Below are 16393 nucleotides of genomic sequence, written 5' to 3' on the forward strand. Positions count from 1 at the left end.
TGGGAAGCATCACACTTCTTTGAGTATTCCATGGCGTCTCTCTTCATGGTTTGCCAAAAGTATCTTGTTCTTAGAATCCTAGAAAACAAAGCTCTACCTCTAGTGTGATTACCACAATCTCCTTCATGAAAGTCTTTGAGCACCTCTTAAATTTTAGGATCCTCGATACACCTTAAGTATGGACCTGCAAGAGATTTCCTATATAGAATATCATGTAATAAAATGTATTGTGATACATTAGGTTTGAAGGACTTCGGATTCTCTGTGGCTGGAACTTCTCCATCTTGGATGTACTTCTTAATTGTGAGGATCCAGGATACTTGGTTATTTGAGGATGATGGATCTCAAAGTACAATTTATTTATCAGTTGTTATCTCCCCAACTTCTTGTTATCCTATTGCTGGCAAGAATATATGGATGATTGGGATCTTCGTGCCTTCTGGAATTTTCAAAGATGAGGCTAAATTTGCCAAAGCATCTGCCCCAGCATTCTCTTCCCTTGGTACCTGATCAATACTAAACAATTCGATGGATTTTGCTAATTCCTTCACAACATCTAAATATTTGATTAGTTTTTCACCTTTAACAGCATATGAGCCATTAAAGTGGTTAGCTATCAACAATGAATCTATATATACTTGAAGGTACATGATCCTCATGCGTTTAGCTAATTGCAAACCTGCGATCAGGGCTTCATATTCTACCTCATTATTTGTCGCTTGGAACTCACAGACTATAGACTGGGGTAATATGTCCCCCCTGTGGCAATTTCAGTAGGATACCCAATCCTGTTCCTCTTACATTGGATGCTCCATCTGTGAAGAGGATCCAAGGATCCTTGGTTTCTTCTAGTTGCTGGACTTCTAAATCAGCTTCCTTTTACATATCACTAGTGAAATCAGCCACAAAGTCTGCTAGTGCTGGCGATTTAATGGTTGTTCTGGGCTTAAACTGAATATCATATGCACTCAACTTCACAGGCTATTTGGCCATCCTTCCTGAAAATTCTGGTTTTCTAAGCACATTCTTAACAGGATAATTAGTTCTAAAAATAATTGTATGTGTTTCAAAGTAATGTCTCAATTTCGTAGAAGCCATAATAAGTGCATGAATTAACTTTTCTAAATGGGAATACCTGGCCTCCGCATCCAAAAGACTTTTACTTATATAATAAACGGGATGTTGTTCACCTTCATGATCCTTCACGAGGACGACACTAACTGCATTTCCTGAAAAAGCTAGGTATAGATATAAGGATTCTCCATCCATAGGCTTCATCAAAGCCGGTGTCGAGGATAAGTAATCCTTTAAGGCTTTAAGCGCAACTTCATGCTTCTCCGTCCACTCGAACTTCTTGTTTTTCCTAAGAATGTAGTAGAAATCTTTGCACTTCTTGGAGGATCTTGAAATGAATCTGTTGAGAGCGCCTATTATCCCCGTTAATCTCTGCACATCCTTAGCATTCATGATGGATTTTAGATTGATGATGGCTTCTATCTGTTCGGGGCTTGCTTCTATTCCTCTTTTGGTCACCATGTATCCTAGGAACTTCACAGCCTTAACACCAAAATGGCATTTTGACAGGTTCAGTTTCATATTGTATTGATCTAGGATATTGAAAGCTTCTTTTAGATCTTTGAGGTGATCCCCTGCCCTTTTTTATTTCACCACCATGTCATCTATGTAGACCTCCATAGTCTTGCCTAACTGATCCTTGAACATCATGTTGACTAATCTTTGATATGTTGCCTCTGCATTTCTTAGTCCGAATGGCATAGCAATATAACAGTATATGCCGGTAGGAGTCATGAATGCTGTATCTTCTTGATCAAATGGTTCTGTTTGAATTTGTTGAAATCCAGAGGAAGCATCCGTAAAGGTGAGCATCTCATGTCCTACCGTTGCATCCACCATGGAATCTATATGTGGTAACGGGAAAGGATCCTTGGGGCGTTCCTTGTTTTAATCAATAAAATCGATACATACCCTCCACTTTCCATTCTTTTTATAAACAACAACCACATTAGCTAACCATCGAGAATACTTAAACTCTCTGATCATACCGGCCTTAAGAAATTTTTCAACTTCTTCTTGTATGATCGTGTTCCTCTCAGAAGCGAATTTCCTTAGCTTCTGATGGACGGGTTTAACAGATAAATCAAGGCCTAATTTGTGAGAAATTACCTCCTTGGAAATACCTGTCATGTCTGAATGTTTGAAGGCAAACGTGGACTTTCTTCACTTTAGGAAGGATATTATATCCTCCTCAATCTCACTAGGGATACTAGATCCTAGGAACACTTTCACATCTGGATCCTCGGGATCCAAGGACACCTCCTTTATGTCTTTTTCCCGAGCTTCCAGCACGTCTCTAGGAAGTTGTTGTGGTTGCTATGCTAACGTCTATTTAGCTGCACGCTACATTGATGAAGAATAGTAGTTCTTGGCTTCGACTTGATCGCCATCTCTTCTTACTACTCCCCAAGGAGCTGGTAGTTTGATGCATTGATGGTAAGTAGAGGCTATTGCCTTCATCCCATGTAGCCAAGGCCTGCCTAAAATAACATTGCAACAAGAAAGGTTATCTATAACACAAACTTTTTGGTAAGAATTTAACCCTTCGATGTATATAGGGAGTTTGATATCCCCTATTTTTTTCTTGATCTTGCCACTGAACCAACTAGCACCGATGTCCATGGGAAGATCTCTAAGTCTGGTATATTCATCTTTTGAAGCACATCCTGCTGGAAGATGTTGACCGAGCATCCACCGTCGACTAGGATCCTGCGTACATAGTGGTTAGCAATAAACAAAGTAATAATCAAACCGTTATGATGGGGATCCTGGATGCTTGATTTATCTTCCTCATCGAAGAATATCCTTTTGTCTGTTGTCAAGGTGGTGGATATAACCGGTCGTTCCCCGTTATCCAACTTGGTCTCCTTGGCCAGCCTCTTAGCCGCAGAGAAGGAAGTTCCACATATTTCTAAGCCACCGGAAATGAAGTTGATCACTTGAGCATCTGGTGGGGGCGGAGTTTCTTTTTGAGGAACCTCTTCAAGATCCTGGATCTTGGATTTTTTTCTTCCTAACAGTTCCTTAAAATGGCCCTTACTCAGGAGGTATCCAATTTCCCTCCTTAGACCGATGCAATCGTCCGTCATGTGGCCAAAATCCTCATGGAAAGCACACCATTTGGATTTGTCTCTGAAGGTGGTAGACTTCTTGTTCTTTCGGGGCCACCTTGCCTTCTCTCCTAGATCCTTCATGGCACAAATCAAGCCATTGGTATCTACGGAGAAGCAATATTCTGAGATGTTGGTGTAATCTTCATCATCATCTACTTCTTCAACTGCTCAGACATTTTGATTGTTGAATTTGGAGTACGGCTTCGAATTGTTGTTTCTGTATGAGGATCCTTTATTCTTGTCAGGGGATTGTTTTTTTGTCTGAGCCCCCTATCGTTCTTGGATCATTTTGTCATCCTCCAGTCGTATGAACCTTAGTGCTCTGTTTCTTACTTCATCCAAAGAACTGCAAGGAGTCATCACAAGATCATCATAAAAGGGGGAGCTCTTCTGAAATCCCATCTTGAATGCTTCAACAGCAGTAGCCATGTCAAGGTTGGGGATTTCAAGGACTTCCCTACCAAACCTTGTAACAAAATCCCTAAAGGATTCATCACTAGGTTCGATAACTCGGTATAAATCACTAGTTAACTTCTCAAATTTCCTACTACAGAAAAATTGACTGTTGAACAAGTTAACTAAGTGTGAGAAAGAAGTAACATAAAAGGGAGGAAGACTTAGCAGCCATTTCAAAGCAGATCCTGATAGTGTGGCTCCAAAACCTTTTCACATACAAGCCTCCTTGAGCCTCTCAGGAATCGGGTTGATTTCCATCCTTTCTTTGTATTGAGCTACGTGCTCTTCAGGATCAGTGGTCCCGTCATACACCTTCATGTTGGGGGCTTGAATGCGTTTCGGGATCTCTACGTCACAGATTGGTGGAGCGAATCTGGACAATTTGTGGCTTCCCTCTGGTATTTCGGGGATTGGATGGATCACCGCGGGTACGCTGGATATCATATCCGTAAGTTTCTGCTGTTCCTTAGCCATGACTTGGTTGAAACCTGCATCTTGCATGGAACCACGGTTAGCATTTAAGGATGTAGGATCATGCGTGTTACCTCTTTGTTGTGTAAAGGTTGGAATTCCAGAAGAGCGGCTGAGGTAAGAAGCGTCTATTATAGGAGTTGGTCCACCAGAAGCTATGGTCTGCACGTTGATTATATCTCCTTCATGGACCTCAGAGGACCGTTGATATTGAACCCCCGAGAATCCTTGATCCTGGAAGAAGGATCCTTGATTGTGGGTGAAGGATCCCAGTGGTTGGGAGTTGAAGGATCCTTGAAGATACAATCCGGAGGATCCTGGTTGAAGGATCGATGGTCCTTGCTGAAAGGTTGAGGATCCTTGAGTTGGTTGACCCATGGACCCTGGTTGAAGGATGGATGATCCTTGCTAGAAAGTTGAGGATCCTTGAATCTGTTGACCCATGGACCCCGGGCTAAGGATAGATGATCCTTGGTGAAAAATTGAGGATCCGTGAGTCTGTATATTTGTGGCTCCTAGTTGACGGATGGATGATCCTTGAGTAGGTTGAGCCAAGGATATTGGAGTGTTAAAATCTAACATCATATATATATGTATATATATATATAACACTTAATTATTGTTTTTCACAGGGGTCGGCCGACCCCCTGGCTAAGCCATGGGTCTGCCCCTGCTTGGGAGTGGCACCCATAGGAAGCACACATATATATCACCAAATTAAGTTCTAATAATGACAATTATGTTAGCAAAATAAGTTTTAATAATCTAAACTATGAACACACAATAGATTGATAGTAATTTTCTATTATCTTGACTAATGACAATTTTAACATTTATCTTCAATGTCAAAAAACAGTTCTAATTTTACAGAAAAGTAACTTTTAGACCCCTTATAACTTTAGTTTATGTCGTTCCAAAACCTGTTACAACTTTTTAGTTGAAATAAAATTCGTTCTATATTTGTTAAGAGTAAAGAGAGTTACTTTTTCATTACAGTAAAATTGTCATTGCCAATGAAATTGAAAGTTAGAATTAATATTGATATGTAAAGTTAAAATAAAAAGTACAACACAAATGAGAATTGTAAGAATGAATCTAATCCATTAATCTTAGATTTGTATGATGGAGATTAATTTAAGAATAAAAATTGATGAGAAGGACATGAAGGTAATAACCACTTATGATGACTTTCTCTCTCCACATGCAAACCACATTCAATTCCTCCATCACTTTAAAACGTTTATAACTTTTTCATACGATTTTTTTATATAAATTTTTTACCATAATAACAAGAGGTTTTTTTATCTTTAATATGAATATCATATTGTTATATAAAAATAAAAAAAATTAGTGGGTTTTTTTATATTGTGTTATTTGGTTGTCCATTGTGTTTTTTAATTGAGTCTTTCAATGTATTGTGTTATAGATTTTGGTCATTGTGTTTTTCAGTTGATACTCATATTAAAGATAAAAATTAAAACAAAGATTACTTCATTGTGTCTTTTTGTTCGTCATTGTGTCTTTGTGCTCAACATTTGCCATTCTACTTATCATTGTGTTTTAGTCATTGTGCTCAACATTCACATAAGTTGAGAAAAATAGTATTATGTTCATTGTGTAGTAGGTTTATGTCATTGTGTAATATGTAGATTCCATTGTGTTATATTTATTTACCATTGTGTCTTACGTTTGAGGCCATTGTATTATATGTATTCATTATTTGTGTTTTACGTTTAAAGTTATTGTGTTATATGTATTCATCATTGTGTTTTATATATTAGATAATTTATTGGTATTTTTCATTATATTTACATATTATTACACAATGGTGTTATTAGTATTTAAAAAAACACAATGATCAGTTGAAAGACACAATGGCGAAAAACACAATGACGAAAAAAAGACACAATGGTACGTAAAAAGACACAATGGCTTAATTTTTTTTTATTTTTGTATAACAAAACATACTCGTATTAAAGATAAAAAATCGCTTGTTATTATGGTAAATTTTATTTTAAAAAAAAATATCGTATGAAAATGTTATAGACGTTTAAAAATAATGGGAGAATTAACATGTGACTTGCATGTGCAACGAGAACATGTGTATTATTACTTTTATACCCCTTTTCCTTTGGTCCATACTTGACACATGTCAATTAGTTATGGTTTCTCACACTTCTCATTACGTTCCAGGGAGTTAGATTAAAAACACGCGGTGGAAGTTTCGTAAATAACCCAACAGTAGTTCGTGATCAAATTCATCTATTACAAATTGACTCTGATCCAAATTCGAAACTCATCACTCTATCTCATCCAATTTCTAAACTCTAATCACAGCTTAAATATAAAATCTCAAAAGTCAAAAACCAAAATTGCAATTGAACATCAATGATCTTCAAACTGATCAAAAATTGATAATTTAATCAATGGAACTGATGTGTAAATGGCCTTAGAATCTTGAGTCGATTATCAAATAGCAGAATATTACATTCAATTGAGCTCTAATTAAGGTTCATGTTTAAACGTTCTGCACAAACTTTAAACGTTTTGAACAAAAAAGTCCAGAACAAAAAAGTTTAGAAGTTCGAAACTTTAATGTTTAGAAGTTCCGAACTTCTAAGCTAACAAAAAAGTCCAGAACAAAAAGTTTAAACGTTCACAAGCCAGATTCCTACCCTTAAACGTTCAAATATTAAACCTTAACGTTTAAGGTTAAAAGTTTAAACGTCAAGGCAAAAAAAAAAAAAAATTAAACGTTCAGGTTAAACCCATCACTCAAAATTGATAGATTGAAGCTTCAAATTGATGATTAATTAAATTGATTTCAAAGATTAATCGATCAATTAACTTCAATTTCAATTCTTAAAAACAGAACCTGTGAAACGGGAGCGGTGTTCGTGATTTTTCCGGTGAGTTGTCTGACCATCGTTGTCGAATCAGGTGATGTGAAGGAGGTGTGTTGATGCCGACGAGTGGTGGAGGAGATGGCTTGAGGAAGAGTGGCGGTGATGGGGCATATGAGTGTACTGTGTGATTTAGGATTTTTGAGTTAATCGTTCTATGTGCTCGCGTACGTAATGTACGATAATGGATTATTGTATTTGATCCTATATATATATATATATATATATATATATATATATAGAGAGAGAGAGAGAGAGAGCAAGGTTATAATAAGTAGATTTTTCCTAAAAGTGTAGAAAGTGTGCTTTCAGCATTAGATCTAATAAAACACATCACACAATAAACACAACACACAATAAACACACCTTCCATATCCACCATCAGATCAACATATCTAACACACCGTAGGTGCATATGTACGTGTGTAGGTACGTATTTTTGTATATGTGTGTGTTTGTTTGTATGTGTGTAGGTATGTAGGTTTGAACGTGGCTCGGTGCGTTTGTATGTGTTCATGTAGGTTTGAATGTGTGTAGGTACGCATGTATATGTGTGTAGGTAGGTTTGAATGTGTGTAGCTAAGACATAAATACAACCAACCTACATACATGTAGGTAACATCATAAGTGTAAGGCCCCGTTAACGGTGCCCTACGTTGACGTTGGATTTACTCATAAACACAGTTCTAAATATCAGAGTTACTTAAAACTTTAACGGAATAATAATAATAGTCAACCATTCATTACAAACATTCGTAACTTGTCTTTTAAAACATAATATAAATGATAATATCAAAACATCATGACAAATCTTCAGATGCCAGCCTCTTCGGATCCTGCCATGTGACTCCCTCAAGCCAGCCGTCTCAGTGGATTAACCTGCGTGCATACTATAAGTCAGCTACGCTGAGTGAGTTTTAGTTAATCATACGACATACAATGCATTCACATACTTACATATGCACCCTAAGGTACATACCTTCATATTTACTTACATAATTACATACATACGTACTTTCATTCTTTCTTTCATATTTACATACATACTTTCATTCATGCACATACATTTTAAAGAGCATTCCGCCCTATAACCTTCGCCTATATTATTAGGGTCGGTCCCCTATATTCGCCGATATTATTAGGGTCGGTTCCCTACATTTGCCGACATTATTAGGGTCGGTTCCCTACATTCGCCGACATTATTAGGGTCGGTTCCCTACATTCGCCGATATTGTTAGGGTCGGTTCCCTTGTCTAAATATACCTTCCATACCTTTCTATACATTCATAATTATAACTTCCATACATTCATACATCATTTATACATCATATATATATATATATCAATCATATCTTTAAACTATCCCTTGACGGTATATGCAATATCCGAAGATCGTTCATGCATCGTCAAGCATTCATTCATACATAAGTCATATAAGACATACACTTACCACTTAAGGTAAGTGTATTAACTAATCACATCGAGTATGCACACAGCCCCGAAAACATAACAAGGAATGGTGCTAGAAACTCACCTGAATGCGGTTACGTTCATCGTTTACGGTTATTCCTTTCTTTAGCTGTGCGAGACTAACCGTATAACAATTACACATATCAATTAACTATCAATACCCATATCGCGTTTCAAGTTTAGTTATAACTCTCAACGAACGGGGGTCCGAGAGTAGCGCCTCTGGCAGCGGGGTCTAAAGGCGGCAGCCCCTAGCAGGGTCCAAGCGGCAGAGCCCCTAGCTGGGGTTGAGGGCTTCTTTGTAATTAATCTATTTTATTCCAAGTACAGGGTCCTTTCTGTCATTCTTTCAAACTTCCAATTCGTCCGAGTCCCTTAACGAATGGGGTTCATAACGAATGAACCCATTCGTTACTTCATGACGAATATGCTGTTATAACGAATTGGACCTTATAACGAACCAGTCCTCATAACGAATTGGACCTTATAAAGAACCAGTCCTCAAAACGAATTGGACCTTATAACGAACTGGTCATCATAACGAATTGGACCTTAACGAATGGGGCTAGTTCGTCATTCTTTAACGAATTACTCACGAATTAAGGCTAGTTCGTTAAACTCCCTCTAAGGAATTAAGATTCGTTCGTTAAGTTCCCGTTAACGAATTAGGTTTAGGCCAGAGAATGTCAAGACATCCTCTTACATTACCCTAACCTCATACCCACTTTCCGGCGCCGTCGTCGCCAGAAAACTTGGATCTCGCTGGAAAAGTGAGATCTCGCTTGTTTTCCACCATTTTCATCTCGTTCGATCTAGATTTGAGCTAGGGTGACCCCTAGGCTCATATTTTGCTCGATTCATACCCGATTCCACCCGGATCCCGTGACTTTAACGGTTTAAAAGTTTCAGCTCCTCGTTTCGCGACTAGATCTAGCGGGTTTGGATCTATACAATATCATACTATCATTACCTCGGGTTGATGCTCAGGTTTCTTGGTGATTTCGGCTAGAGAGAGAGTAGGATGAGAGAGAGCTAAGTGTGTGTTTTTGATGGTGTATGAAAAGGATGAGAATGAGGGAATTAATGGAAAATAATGGTACTTATACCATGGGTCATGGGCTTAAACCCATGGTCTTCTCATTTCCTTATTAACCCATGTCCATTACCCATTTTACTTAACCCAACACAAGCCCGACTCATAATAACTCATATTTTATTTTATTAACTGAAACGAGAAAACGGGATGTTGCAATAAGAAAGGGAGTGAAATTAGGGATTAATGGAGTTACACCTTCACTTCTCGCTGTAATATCACTTCTCGCAAGATCCATCCCCTATATATATATATATATATTTGAATTTGGTGTTTGATCAATATCATCATTTTCTTTGAATTTTTGTTTAAAAAGATTGATAATAAGACTTTGTTGTTTCATCTTTCAAGCTCCCAAATTTTCACAGAAACAAAATTTAAACCATAAATCCATAATCAATTCTAATTTACACATAAACTCTAATTCCTTAATTAATTCCAACCCACAATATTCAAATATCCAATAAACCATAACCAATCATTCAAATATTTGATAGCGCATAAATAATTTCAAATTAACAATTTATCTAAAAAAATTAAATAATTACAATTTTAGATAAAGGTAGAAGAATACATAAATTGAACAGATAGAAGTTGAATTGTGAATGAGGGACGGAGGGATCACCGGTCGTCGACTACTAGGCTGCAGCATGGAGGTCCGGTGACAGGAGGAGGGTAGCATGGGGTATGGTCATCGTGGGGTGGACAGTGGCTAAATGAAACTTTGTTTTATTGAATATTGATGTTCGGCCTAAATCAAGCGTACAAACATAAAGGAACAACGAACAACGGTTTTATTTGATTTGGGCTAAAATTTGGTTAGGCTTTAAACTTAAGTTGGTCTATAATTCGTTTTAATTTTTAATTTATAATTTGGTTGGCTTTAAACTAAGAGGGATAAAGTTATATTTTTTCAGGGGTAGCGAAAAATGAAAACCATCCAAAATGAAAAAAATTGCACTACTGACAAAAGGTTGAGGGGTAACGAATACTACCTTGGTTACTAGCTACATCCACCACTGACTACCCTCCTGAACCCATGAGTTCCTTAATACACAAATTTACAATAGTCATGAACAAACGTTTACTTTACTCCACACTTGTTAACTTGTAATTACGTATATCATAATTATACTTTTCGTCTTAAAAAATTTCATTTATATTAAAACTAGTATTCAACCCGGCGTGTTGCGCCAGGCATATTGAATCGGTTCATGTACCTGTCGTATTGCAACAGTGCACTAATATGGTTTCGATTGGTGCTGTAATTAAATCAAAAAACTAAATTTGTAGAATAAAAACATTAACATGTAAAAAAATTAAAATACTTAAAAACAACATTTATACGGCTATGTCGGTAAAACCTGGGTGTTGTGGCGGTGGGTCGGTAAAAACTGGTGGTGTTGGTCTCGGGGCAATGCCGGAATGCCACTTAACCCAATAAAATGGCTAGTAACACTGTTTCTACAACAAAGATAAGACCAATTATAGTGAATGGACTGGTTAGGCTAACAAGCTTCAAGGGTTCAGGTTAACCTAACGCAGGTCGTGGTGTCCCTCTACGTTTGCAAAACATAGAAGGAGGTTCTAGTTTGTTGTTGATTGTTATAGTTCACCAAGGATCAAGTACCGTGATGTTTGGAATCGGTTCTTGAATGATGTTCTTGGTGAAGCTATGAAGCTATTGAAGTAAGAAAGAAATAAGCTAAGAGCATATTTCTCAAGGAAGAAGTGAAGATTAGGGAGAGTATGTTATCTGCCCAGATCTTGGTGTGTTCTTGTTTATGGCTAAGTTCTTCTTATATAGAAGAAGAGACTGAGCCTTTTGTCCAGTGTACAAACTAATTGACCTCCAGTTCGCTTAGAGGGTTGACCTTTGTGGGCGGGAAGCTTTGGACGTTGGTCCATGATTAAAATAATAATACTTTATCTGAGCATGTCCCTTGCTCATAGGGAACAGTGATTTGATCAGTGAGTTGACATCGTACTGTAGCACGTGGGTACTGTTCACGTACTTGTTTACATAAATTTGGGCGGGAAACGAAGCCTTTAACCTTTTAACCCTTTTAGCGTTAATGTTTTTCAGCCATTTTATTATTTCCTTGGGCTACCCCCGTCATCAGCCCTCCAAGTCAGAGGTGTTTGAGAGGTAAGCTCAAGGGGTTCTGACTTTTTCACACATTTTGTTTATTGCTTAAAGGCTTCGAGGCTTGTAAGCTTCGAGGCTTTGTTCAGTTTTGGTTGTTTTTATTGCCCATAGAACATTTTCATGGGAATCCCTGTGGTTTACTTGTTTAGCCTTAATTGGCTTATTATGGATGCTATTAGTTATGGCCTTGCAATGGCCTTTGTTTATGGACTGTGATGTTTATGTATCTTTGTTTTGGTTGCTTTTCTTGTTAGTTTGATGTGATTTTAGCTAACTTTCCTTAAGAAGTTTTAGTGTTGTAGTCGCTTTAGCTTCAAAGCTTCATTAGGTAAAAAGCAAATGTTGGCTATCCTTTGTATCACTACTTAGTGTATGTTTTTGTTTCTTAAACTTTTTCAAAGCTTAAGGAACGAATTGATGTAGGCTGTTCAGACCCGTCTATGAGACAAGTTTTTAGTTGAAAAAATTTTCTAAGTCTCATGGAGTTGTATTGATATAGGAACTCACCCCTTATATAGGTCCATTTAAACCTTGAACCTATTGAGCGATGTGGCTTGGGAGCTCATCCCCTTACATGGCCCTTGCCATGGAGTTTCTTGCTAGGTTCTCAACTTGATTATAGGATAGTAAAGAGAAGTTATGACAAAAACTTTATCATTCATTCAAGAGGTTGATGTTCACAAAAAGGAGAATTATACATCTCTTGAAATACATATTAAGACTTTGACTAGGCATAGAAACTTTTAAGGGTTTTGCCGTTCCAGTGTCTTGGAAGCTTTTTGCCTTCTATGTCGGCCAGCTTGTAGGATCCCAGCTAGGACAAGCTTTTCAACCTCTTGGCATGCTGCCAAGCATCGTTCCGGAGCCAAGCTCCGTTTCTTTTGGACAACAGGCTTGACATCAGGTGGTATTTTTAGCTCATGTTCTGCAATGCTTCGAGGGATGCCGGTCATGTCTTCCGGGCACCAAGCAAAGACATCATTGTAGCATATCAACAACTTCTCAAGGTGTTAGAGTGTTTCTTTAGAAAGGCTCGTGTTTACCCATACCTTTTGTTCAGGATACTTTGGGTTTATGATCAAGCTTTGTTCTTCGTTTTCACTTTTTGAACTTTCCCCTTCAACCGTGTAAACCTCTTGGGTAGGTTGAAGGGTTGCAATTCCCCTGTCAGTAGGGAACTTCACAGCACCTTGACCAACTGAGACAGCCATGTTGAACGCATACTGTCCTGGCCGTCCTATGATCACATCATAGTTGGAAGGTATGTTGATAACCACAAAAGTAAGTGGTTTGGTTTTCTTCATCTTGCCTTCGCTAAAACAACCATCAAGGGTTAGTTGGCCTAAAGGCTTCAAGGGTACATCGGCGATACCTTTTATAGAAGACCCGGAGGGTTGAAGCCTTGAACGCTCTTCTTTTCTTAGTTGATTGAAGAACCTTTCATACATGATCTCTGTGGCCGCCCCTGTGTCGATGCAGGCTTTGCTTGTTTTGAGTGTTCCCACGTCTGCTTCTACCACCAAGGGGTTTGAGAGTAAGTTACCTTGAAGTGGTGGGAAGCAGACACATTGAAGCTCCCAAGCTTCCAAGCGTTGTCGTTTATGGGAGACACCATCGTCTATATTCACCATATTCACTTCTTTGCTTTTTCTTTCAGCCATCTTGTCTTTGACCCCTTTTACCAAATGAGCCAATTCTCCAGACTTGACAGCTTTCTCAATTCTTCTCTTGAGTTGAAAGCAATCATTCATGTGGTGACCTTTTTCTTCATGAAACTCACAGAACTGGGTAGAGCTTTCATTTTTCTTGCTCTTGGGCAAGGGTCAAGGAGGTCGGAAGTTGTGTTTCGCCTCTTCGGTGGCAAGGATCTCTAGAGGTGTTTTGGTTAAGGCTGTGAAGTTCACAGTCTTTTCCCTGCTTGGAGGGTTCCGACCTTCAGGACTTCGTTGAACTGAGCTTCTCGAATATTTGTCAAAGGGGTTGTAGTTCCCTTTCTTTCGGTTGGGGCTGTTGCCTCGCCAACTAGGAGCTCTTTTCCTTTGTTCTTCGAAATCAACGGCCTCTTCGCCTCGGATATGAGCTTCAGCTCGTTCAAGAGCTTCTTCAAGGGTTTTAGGTAGGCACTTGTTAAAGTCCCTCGTGAGGTACTTGGAGGTGATGGCGTTCATGAAGCCTGCCACCCTCATTTTTTCGTCAGCCCCCACATATTGTAACTCTTCTTTTTTGTACCTTTCGATAAAGTCTCGAAGGCTTTCATCATCTTTCTGTTTTATCTGGAAAATGACCGTGACATCCTTGACATATCTTCTTTGTTGTGAGAAGTGGGCCAAGAATCCCTTGCTCAGATAATCGAAGCTTCGAACGCTTTGAGCAGGAAGGTCTTTGAACCATATCCTAGTTGATCCGACTAATGTTTGCATGAACATAAAGCAACATTCAGCGTGGGGCCATTTTTCGATTCTGGCTGCCCCAGTGAAGACCTGGAGGTGGTCTTCGGGATCCTCGGTTCCATCATATGTTTTTATATGGGTAGCATCTTGATCTTTGCTTGGGAGTCATAATCAGCAATTTGTTGGGAGAAACAAGAAAAGTTGTCGGGCTTGTAAGGTTTCGCAAGGTCTTCATCTACCATTGTATTATGACTCGTTGTTCCTTGGTGAGTACCCAGTTCTTGGTTAATGAACTGAAGGAAAGTGTGCCATCATTTGAGCCATCATTTGAGGCATTGGGTTGAAGCCTTGAAGGCTTTCAGGGGTTGCTGCTGCTTGGCTTGTTCCCATGGGAGTGCTCATCGTTGCATTCCGAGCCAAGGGTGGGACCGACATGGTCTATTCCCACGTGGTGGCTGTAGGAGGGGGAACACTTGAAGCTGGTGACTGCCATATTTGGTCGAGAGTGGTCTCGTGCCCAAGGGGTTGTGAAGTATACAAAGGGAACGCCGTTGGGCTTGAACTCCCATAGGTGTACAGAGACGGGTTAAAGGGTTGACAGGTTACACTTGGACCAGCTTCTAAACGAGAAGCAACAGGTCGTGAGCTGGTTAAAGGGGAAGGCGGACGTCCAAGTGACAGTGAGGGTTCTTCGTCGTCATACTCCAGCCTTAGTCTTATCCCCTTTTCTCTTTCTTGGCTCACGTGTCGGTTAAGAAGATGTCTTAGTTGCAAAAAATGCCAAGATACAACTTCCATCGTCAAGTCGACACGTTCCGGGGTGTTCACTCCTGCATGAGGAGAAGGAACCCCAGATCGTGAAGGAGTCGGAGTTCAAAAAGGTGAAAACTCGAGGAACAAAGGTCCCGTCGAGGTTCCTCTTGGAGTGGAGAAAATCGAGGTTGTCGCCGGAGTTTCTTGACCGGCGCTCGGTGTCGGTGTTCTTGACACTTGGTTAACTTATTCGGGAGATTCACCTTCTGACATGGTGATTTTAGTGAAAATGGAGCTACACTACTGGTCTTTATGATAAAGTAGCGGCGTAGCCCCACGGTGGGCGCCAACTTGTTTCTACAACAAAGATAAGACCAATGATAGTGAATGGACTGGTTAGGCTAACAAGCTTCAAGGGTTCAGGTTAACCTAACGCAGGTCGTGGTGTCCCTCTACGTTTGCAAAACGTAGAAGAAGGTTCACTAGTTTGTTGTTGATTGTTATAGTTCACCAAGGATCAAGAACCGTGAGTTTGGAATCGGTTCTTGAATGATGTTCTTGGTGAAGCTATGAAACTATTGAAGTAAGAAAGAAATAAGCTAAGAGCATATTTCTCAAGGAAGAAGAGAAGATTAGGGAGAGTATGTTATCTGCCCAGATCTTGGTGTATTCTTGTTTATGGCTAAGTTCTTCTTATATAGAAGAAGAGACTGAGCCTTTTGTCCAGTGTACAAACTAATTGACCTCCAGTTCGCTTAGAGGGTTGACCTTTGTGGGCGGGAAGCTTTGGACGTTGGTCCATGATTAAAATAATAATACGTTATCTGATATGTCCCTTGCTCAGGGGGAACAGTGATTTGATCAGTGAGTTGACATCGTACTGTAGCACGTGGGTACTGTTCACGTACTTGTTTACATAAATTTGGGCGGGAAACGAAGCCTTTAACCTTTTAACCCTTTTAGTGTTAATGTGTTTCAGTCATTTTATTATTTCCTTGGGCTACCCCGTCATCAGACACCAAACTCTCATTTTATATATATTAGATAATAAAATAAAATGGCACTAATGTACTAGTATGTAATATCACCAACATTCTACAATCTATAAGAAAGTTTTCTTGATCCACAATAATTCTTCAATAATTACAATGAATAAAGCCACCATAATGGCAATCTGCAATGAAGCTACAACCAAGGAAGTTTTTAGGGAATCCTTCTAAATAAATAATTGTACGCTCACTTGTATAGTTTCATCAAGACATGCACCATCGATAAAACTTCCATTTAGCAGTGAAGTAACGATTGGAACAGGTAACTTTTGGGATGATAATCCATTTAAATTTGTTTATCATGATTTTGATGATAAATTTTGATTTACAAATGAAAATTTTGTAGATGAAGATATAGTGAAGATTTGAAGTTCAAGAAGGGATGGACATTTTCTTTTTCTGATATACCAAACCTTATAGACCGATGTTAAAGGGTAATAGTTTGATTCATTAGTGAGACATTTAATTATA

Source organism: Bidens hawaiensis, unplaced genomic scaffold (genome assembly GCF_021521415.1).
Source record: "Bidens hawaiensis isolate Kalapana, Puna unplaced genomic scaffold, B.hawaiensis_p1.1 tig00000190_1, whole genome shotgun sequence".
Lineage (NCBI taxonomy): Eukaryota > Viridiplantae > Streptophyta > Magnoliopsida > Asterales > Asteraceae > Bidens > Bidens hawaiensis.